Here is a 9,156-nt window from a genome sequence, read left to right as displayed (position 1 = left end):
AAAAGCACCATGCCTGAAATGCCTGTTGTCATGCTACCCAACACGAAGGGCTTGGACTTTAGCCCTCTGGAACTGTAAATCTCCAATAAAATCCTTCCAGGAAAACAAAAAAGTTTTCCTAAGAGAAACATTGTATCTTAGTCTACAGAGAGTATTGATGACTATACAAAGATAGGTAGGCAGCAACTTGGATACTTTTAAAAATGTTTTTCTAGTTATCCTTTGGTGGTGATGATTGGTAAAAAGGTGTTTCCAGATGACATGCGAACATGAAGTGGAAATTCCTGGTTGTGTCATGTGATGTTTTGTTGAGGCAAGCCTCATGAGAGGACACATGATGTTTGGAGAGAGTATAAGTGGGACTCAACAGACAGCGGTGGGGTGCTTACATAACTAGCATTGAGAGAGGCGCAGCAGAAAACTCTTGGCATTCCCTGACCTGGTTGCTACTAATGGCTCTTGAGATTTGGCAGAGGCCTGACTATTTCTGCTGGATCATCCCACCACTGCTGATTTGTGTTTGGTGACATGTTTGAACTGGACTGCTGGTCTCCTGACAAACAGAGACTGGAATCACTGAAGAAGAACTACTACACAGGTCCACATCCCCTTGGGCTATTTACCAGTCTTTGCTCCCCTACCTTTGAACGGTTGGCTAGAAGGAGGGTTTAAGCATTTGAGAATCCTTACTAAAGCAGGTCTAAGTAAGTCTAGGCCTACAGGAACATTGCAAGGTATTATTAAGAGAAAAAAAAAAGGAAAATACATACAGGACAGTGACAGAGGATGTGACACAGCAGTAGGAAATATTAGACACATCAATGTCATATTAATTATCTTTATCTATTTGAATTGGTCGTCCAAAGGAATTTTGAGATTTATCACAACCTGGAGCACATCCAAAAGCCACTAAATTTCTGAGTAGATGACACATCACCAGGACTCATATCATTGTAAAATGATATGACTCGATTAATTTGAATGAAGATAAAAGATACCTAAATTTTATGTCCTGTAATAGGCATCACTTATGTGACACATTACTACAATTTATTAAGGCTGATGATTTGTTGAGCATTAGCTGTGGTCGTGGCCTTGTATGAGCTACTGGAAAAAAGAACAAAAATAAACACAAGATTAACTGCATACTAGGATAGCTTGAGCTTATTTAAGAAATATAATGTTCTTTTAGAAAATTTAAAGCAATATAATTTTTTATAAATCCATATTTTAATAAGAAATTGACTCATTAAGTTTCCAAAAAGTTAAGGATAATGATTCAGGTACAGTAGCTGAAGAAATTAGTAAGAGTCTTCTGACTCAGGCAAGCATTTATTTCTTTCCATCCAACAGACAATGGTGGAGGGTTTACTGCATTTTTACTAAGTGGTTATTAACATTATTCAATATACATATGTAACACATTATATATGTGCATTATCTATAATACGTATATGCATGTCTCACTACCATCTCACTTCCACTAAGCTCCTAGTATTCATAACTCTACTACACGAAACACTGCAGATTCCATATATTTGTTTCCAGCTTTTGTTAGTAAAGTGCTCTCTATGAAATGGAATATTATTCTGCCATGTAGCTCTATGGTAATTTAACTCATCCCAAAGACAGAAACGGTTTTGTTCCAGTATCAGTAGCAGTAACATTGCAACAACCTTATAAAGAATTGATTCAAATTGCCTCACTTTTCCAACTGAAGTGTGTTTGAATTCTTACAATTTTACATAATTTTTTATTGTCTCAGGCGCAAATGTGGTGGGGAATGAGATTATGAAACACAAAGGCGGAGAGATCAGACAGGTTACAGGAAATGGTTTTTGGGTATTGTTTCGAGACTTGCTTGCAATTCTGCCTACTCTACAGATATTATTCTTCTTCATTCCCACAGAAGTTCTGGGCTAAAAAAAAAATAAAATAGTTAATTATCATTAGTCCACAAAAATAAAATTCTTAATGTGATTGTTCATTATGCATAAGTAGAACAACGAAGCTGCCCATGCTGATTGGTGTGTGTACTAGAGTGGGCAATGACAAGTGTTTCTCTGTGAGTTCGAGGCTAACCTGGCTTACACAGCTCCAGAACAGCTAGAGCTACATAAACTGGAGACCCTGTTTTTAAAAATCTAAGGAAAAAAATAAAGAAGGAAAGAGGATGAAAATTAGTGAACGATATAAAACATCACAGAGATCATAATTGCTAAAGATCTTAACAAACATGGATATTTACACATCTTTCACATATAAATAAATTAGCATACCATATGTAATTACATATGTATACATGTATATACACACAACATTACAATTTTGGTTTGTATTATTTATTGTGGTAATCTCTTTTAAAATAAATTATAGCAGGAGTTATACTTAATTTTTAGAAACAATTTTTGAAGAAACCTAATGCAGCTAATATTTAGAAGATGGCATTATTTGGTTCCCCATTAATAAACACAGTATTTTTTCTAGTAACCATATTTTCTATCTTAATACCATGTATCATAGTGGTATTAAGTTGTGGATCACTATACAGTCAAATTGTTAACTGAATCATGTCATGTCCCATGGAGTATTATCATGTTAAGTTTTCAAAACTTGAATTCATGTAGGAAAATGAAAAGTATTAAAACACACACACACACACAAACCCTCCAGTTCTTCCCAAGTTCTGATAGCTTGAAGGGGACTTAAACAGAGAATCTCTAGTAAAATACAAACGTCCAGAGCCTCACCAGGCCCATGTGATTCTCTAATTGGCAGCCTTCATAGGAGAATTGTCTCCATTCAATACTATATACTCTGAGTTATTTTCAAGTTCCTGAGTAACTTGAAAATATATACACTGATAGTTTATTGTACATCAAAATTAAGACATTAGATAAATATTTACCAAAGATTGAATGAAATATATTTTAATTTAAAACATGCTTGTTATATAATTTTTTCAAAAACTTTTATGAATGAGGTTGTTTAAATGTCTACTTAAAATGCTGATTCTTTTGCAAACCAGACTTTGTTCACAGATCATAATTCAGGCTCATGTTTTAGTTAGGGTTTTTACTGCTGTAAACTACACAACAGCTAGAAACTTGTGTAGGAAATAGTTTATTCCATCTTATGCTCACAGGGAGCAGGCCTTCCGAAAGGGAAATAAGAACAGGAATTTGAAGCAGGAAACTGAACTTGAAATAGAGACCCTGAAGGAGCATTGCTTACTGGCTTGCTTCTCATGTTCTGTTTATTCCACTTTCTTATAGTACCTAGGACCACATGCCAAGGGAAGCTCTGACCACAGTGGACTGGACTCTCCCATATTAACCACTAATTAAGAAAATACCTAACTAGCTTTTCTATAGGCAATCAGACTTTTCTTCAACTGAGTTTCCTCTTCCCAGACAAGTCTACCTTGTATAAAATTGATTTTAATTTTTTAAAAATCTCACTTAGTCATTTATGTTTTAAAAATCCTACTGTCTAAATGTTAAATATTTCAAAGCCCTTATCTGCAATTTTGGAACATAACTGACTGGGCCTGACATCTACTTTGGAAAATCTATATGATGTTTGTTATTGGAATGAAATTGCTGCTGCTCCTCCAAAATATCTAAAAACAACTTTCAAATTATCTGGGTTTAAAATCCTATATTCCTATGAGAGGTTGGTATTAGTCTGAAGAACTTGCACTTTCTAAAATTTCTCAGTGACAGAGCTCAAAATAGAACAAATGGGTCTTTCCTCTGGATTTTTATTTCTAGCTAGCCATATTAATAGGACAACTTCTTTCATCTGCATATTAATAGCATACTGGCTCATGATGCAAGGAACTAATCAGCTCTTTGGAGAAATATCTGAGAGCTACATGGTGCATGTTTTCACAGAACACATTATGTGCTGACACAATATATAACATATGGAATGTCCTTTAATTAAATAGTGACCAGCTATTTAGATGTGGGCTTTCACTTCTAGTGCTTCTCATTTTATAAAGAGACACAGGTCACTTGGAACAGTGATAAATCTTAGATTCACAAAGCACTGCTTTCCAGAGTCTTCGGTTATCTCATGCACAGATCATGAAATGGGAGATGCCTTTCACATCCTATCCTGATTCTAGATTTACGTTAACTCAGGTGCTGAATTTTGAGCACTCAAGATACAGAGGAAATTGGTTTTAAATAGGACTGTGAGTTCAGGCTACTTGAATTCCAATAAAGACAAATAGATGTTTCAATTAATATGACATTTGAGAAACACTCTTACTATTACTAAATATTCTAGGTGCTGGGATATTTCACTACATTGCACAGTCTTTCCAGCCTCATTGTGTGTTGCTAGAGTTCTCATTTTATGTGATTGTTTCTTTGATTTCTCTTATATCTTAAATGAAGTCTTTCCTTAATGATCTTTTCCTTGAGTGTCATCCTCTCACAGAACTGTTTGGGTTCAGTTATTTGTAAAGTCCCTTCTAATACACGTAGGCCTACCCTTTGGCGTCTAGCCATTTCCTCCTGGACCTTCATTATCAGCTTTAACTCACCGTGTTCTGAGCTTCCGTTAGCTTTCCACTCCTGAGAGCATCAGTCTATGCAGGTCCAGTACCTGCTAGGTGTTGCCATACACGGAAACAACCTTTACCCGCATTGCCTTATAATTTATATTTTATATGTATTTTACTTAACTCATCACAACTGCAAGCACACTGTGCAGATAGTTTTATTCTTGTTTGCTATAATAGCACACCTCACAATGAAGTAACTGATGGTATATTTTTGGTAGATGAATAAAGGCAATTATTGATCTTTGGGCAAGGGGAATACTAACTTTTCATAAAACATGAGATGGAAGACCTGCTCTTTACAAGAATGATCAGTCTTGCCTCTTAAGATATTGCTGTGGGATAATAAAGATCGCTACATTAATATATGAGAACAACATTATCATATATCTTTACCATATGACTCTGGGGTAACGATTTTAGTTAAAACCATATTCTCTTAATCATTCACCTCTACAATAGGTGTTTGTCTCCTCAAGTCATTCTTCTGAAGGGGTGCCATTTGGTTTATGTTACTAATGTGTCAGGCATTTACAATTACAAAGGAAATACAATTGAGACAAAAGCATTTCTAATCCAATAGGATTTGATTAACCATTAATGCTAAATGGAAAGTTCATGACCTGAGCCTAATGGGCCCTTTACAAGTTGTAGTGGACAATTAGGCAACTCAGCAGTGAAACTGGCTTTAAGGAGCAGATTTTGCCTGGCAGCCGTTCTCAGGTTTGGATTTCACTGGATCGAGTTCTGAAAGGTCAGCACTGGCCGGATGAGCAGTCCAGAACTGCAGATGGCAATGTAGTCACCTGACAACTCTGGGGCTCCCCAACCTGCTGCACTGGCTCAAGTTCACCGAAAGGTCATAGCAGGGCCTGTATGATAACTCTCCAACACACAATTCCCAGAGATTCTCTTTTCTGTACTGTGTGTAATAAAATATATGCTTTGTTTCCCAGTCTCGGGAAAAGAACATGCTGATATTAGCACAGGGGTGAGGTTGCAACTTAGCTAGGAAAAGCAGTCCGATGTGGGGTCTCCTTCTTCGTATGGGTGTTCTCACCATAATCAAACAATGCCAGAAACTTCGGAGACATAATGCATTTGCTTCTAAAAATTCAGTTACAGTCTATGTGTCCTTGAGCCACTCCTGTCATTGCCTTGACCTTTAGCTTTATTTCCATGTATAAAATACAGAAAACAGTTTTATTCATCTCTTGCCTTGGCATATTTGGGGAGATGACAAGCATACCATGTCTAGCACTGGTAAAGCTAGTCATATATAAATGCAGTGTCCATTTCTTTCTGACGGACAGATTTTATAAGAAATTCCAGAAAAAAATGAGTGAAAATAATATTTCCTTACTTTTGAAAATGTGAGTGAAGATTAGTAAGTTGAATGACTTTTACATATTACCTCTCAAGTCTTAAAATCGTTCCTGAAAGAAAATTAGATGACCTCAATTAATCTATAAACATTATATTCAATATATGTTACTCCTTTAACCATCTCAGACTGTTTTTAATTGGGTTAAAACTATTATATTCTTTATACTTCAATAGCATTTTAAAAAATATCACAGTTGCATAAATTGGGGACATCCAAAACTGAGCTTGAACTAGGGTAGAAAAGATTTGGCATATTATTAGAACATCGTTTTACCCAGAACAAAATCAAATAAAAATCTTTTTAGTCTTGTTATTTTTACCCAAGTCAAAGCTAGGTTTAATGCCAACTTTAGCACAGTGTTACATTTGGCCACAGACCTGAAATTCTGAATATTTCTCATTCACAGTAGAGAAAGAAAGATTATACCCATACTTAAAAGTGTACATCCACACAAAAGGAGAAGAAAGTTCTAGAGTTTTAAACAATGAGATAATTTTCCTTCCAGGAAGCCTCTTTCTTACCATTAAAAATCTGGAAGTAGTTCTCCACACCCCTCTTACATAAGCTCTTGGCAAGGACTTCTCAGATTAAAAAAATATATATTTTATTTGTTCATTTATTTGTTTATTATGTATACAGTGTGCTGTCTGAATGTCTGCCTACAAGCCAGTAGAGGGCCTCAGATTTCATTATAGATTGTCATGAGCCACCACGTGGTTCCCAGGAATTGAATTCAGGACCTCTGGAGCAGTCAGTTCTCTTAACTCTTCAGCTGTCTCTCTAGCCTGACTTCTCAGATTTTTGTACCTGAAAGTTTTTTGGGAAATAGTTTTGCTCGGAGGTCAGATTATAAACATATAAGTGAGAACAAGTGTGAAAAATAATTTAAGGTATGCAATTTTGAGGCATTTTTTTCAGAGCACAGAAATTAAAGATGGATTGGTAGTGGCAATGTACCCAGTTGTGTGCTCCAATCAAATTAGAAAACACACACCTGTCTGCAGCTCATAGAATCCTCTGAAAGTCCCTAGGAAAACCAGCCAAGAACATTGAGGAGAGAGGGCTAGATACACGGCCTTTTAAGTCTCAAGTTGATTTCTTGTGGCTGCATGTGCTAGAAAATTGAGAAGGGCTTGTTTGTGTGGTTAGTACAGATCAAAGGGAAAGACTCATTGTCCAGTAACTTGTTCCTGAGTAAACACTTTTGCCTCTTAGATCAGAAAGGATGAGGCTATTTTCCTATGAGAGACCATTCAGGTGTAATTCCTACCTTGTTCTTTTAGAATAGTGTTACGTGTGTATGTATAAAGAGAAAGAATAATGACTTAGAGATAGAAACTGGCAGTTGCCTTCTATTTAAGAGTTCCATCCAGTGTGTGGGAGGCTGCTGTGCTGAATAGCTTCTGTCTTTGAGTAGCACCTGCTTTGAAGATGTTTCTTACAGTGAATGTTCACACGTGTGTGGCCATGATTTCCTTTCATGGTCATCCTCCGAGTTTTCTTTTGTGAGGAGTGGTTCCAGGAACCAAGACTTCTCTTCGCTGCCAAGGTGAAATAATTGGTATTTGCTCCAGCACCTCAATCCTCTACCAGATTTATTTCCCTGGAGGCAGTAGTTGCTGTGACAGTTGGAGCATCCCAGCACTCCCGTCTTTCTGTGCTAGTCTCCCACAGCTCACAGGTCCTTCAATTACAGGAGGTGCCAGAAGTGCATCAGCTTAAGTGGTTCCTATGGAAGCCAGTCCTGAAACATCACCCTCTCCATTTCTGAAGCCAGTCCTCATTTGTTTTTTCCATCCCAAGTGTCTTCATAGTCGTGACACAAGCCTAGCCTGCCTTGCAGGGTCAAGCTGTCCCTTCATAGTCGGGGGAAAAAGCTGATGAAATTCCTTCACACTGAGGGTTTAAGAGCTTAATGATGAACACTCCCTTGAGTATCTTCATTTTGAAAGAGATTGCCTGGAGAGGTTATTGATTTACTTTGAGAAATGGATTTCTAATCCTGGAATTTCATCCAAAGAAGGGAAGAAAGTTTATTTGGTGGGGAAACTCTGCCACAGAAGCAGCTACTGTATATGTCCTCTGTAAAATGTCCTCTAGTTGAAGGCAGAACCTTTGACTAGGATGTCATGATAACGCTGATGAAGAGTATGCAAAGAAATAAAGGAAATGGGAGACTGCACCATCACTCCACAGCAGCTTAAAGAAGAGACAATGCTCTAGAAGGCCCACAATTGTGAGATAAGACACTTGAAGACTATATTTAAATTAATTTGCTATTTTTCATAATGGTAGAGTTTCACATCTGAACTAGATAAAAATAAAAATATATTAACGATAAATATAATAAAAAGCATGCCAAATGACAGAGTCTCTAATCCATCATATCTTCCCCCCTTTCTTTTTGGAATGTACATAAGAGTTAAAAGATTTATCCACTATAGGAGCAGGTACAGAGATCAAAGCCCAGATGCTATTCTGATGGTGAATATACTACAAGTATCCACCGTGATCTTTTCCTAGGAAACTGGGGAACCTTGTAGAAGACAGGGAGGAAACATTGTGGGTCAGAGGGAATGGAGGATCGTAGGAGAATATGGCCCCTTGAATCAACTAGGCAGGGCACATATGGGCTCACCTAGACCATGCAAGCATGTTACCTTCATGGATCTCGCACCAGGTACCCTGTGTATATATTATTGTTAGCTTGCTGGGTTTTTTTTTTTGGGGGGGGGTCCTATCAGGTTGGGTCTCTCTGACTCTTTTGCCTACTCTTGGGACTCTTTTAATCCTGTCGTGTTGTCTCGTGTAGCCTTGATATGAGGGCCTTTGTCTTGTCTTGTTGAGTCTTCTTTTGCCCATGTTATCTTTTTGAGGCCTGCTATTTTCTGAAGAGGAAGAAAGAGGGGACGGGCTGGTTCTGGGAAGGGTAGATGAGAAGTACCTGGGAGGAGTGGATGAAGGAGAAATTGTGGCTGGGAAGTGGTATGAGAGAAGAACCTATTTTTTTCAATTTTAAAAAGGAATAAAACAAAACAAAATCAAGAGAGATTAGAACAAAATGTTCAGTTGGTAATTGAATATAAAAATGAATTTGAAATGAATGGAAAAATGAATTTAATGACATCACATTCACCCAGACAATTTAAAAATGGATAAAATTACTGGTAGCATAGGTTGTTTGTACATAAAACAA

The sequence above is a fragment of the Mus pahari genome, chromosome 3, assembly GCF_900095145.1.
Source record: "Mus pahari chromosome 3, PAHARI_EIJ_v1.1, whole genome shotgun sequence".
Classification (NCBI taxonomy): Eukaryota; Metazoa; Chordata; class Mammalia; order Rodentia; family Muridae; genus Mus; species Mus pahari.
This window is presented reverse-complemented; position numbering follows the sequence as displayed.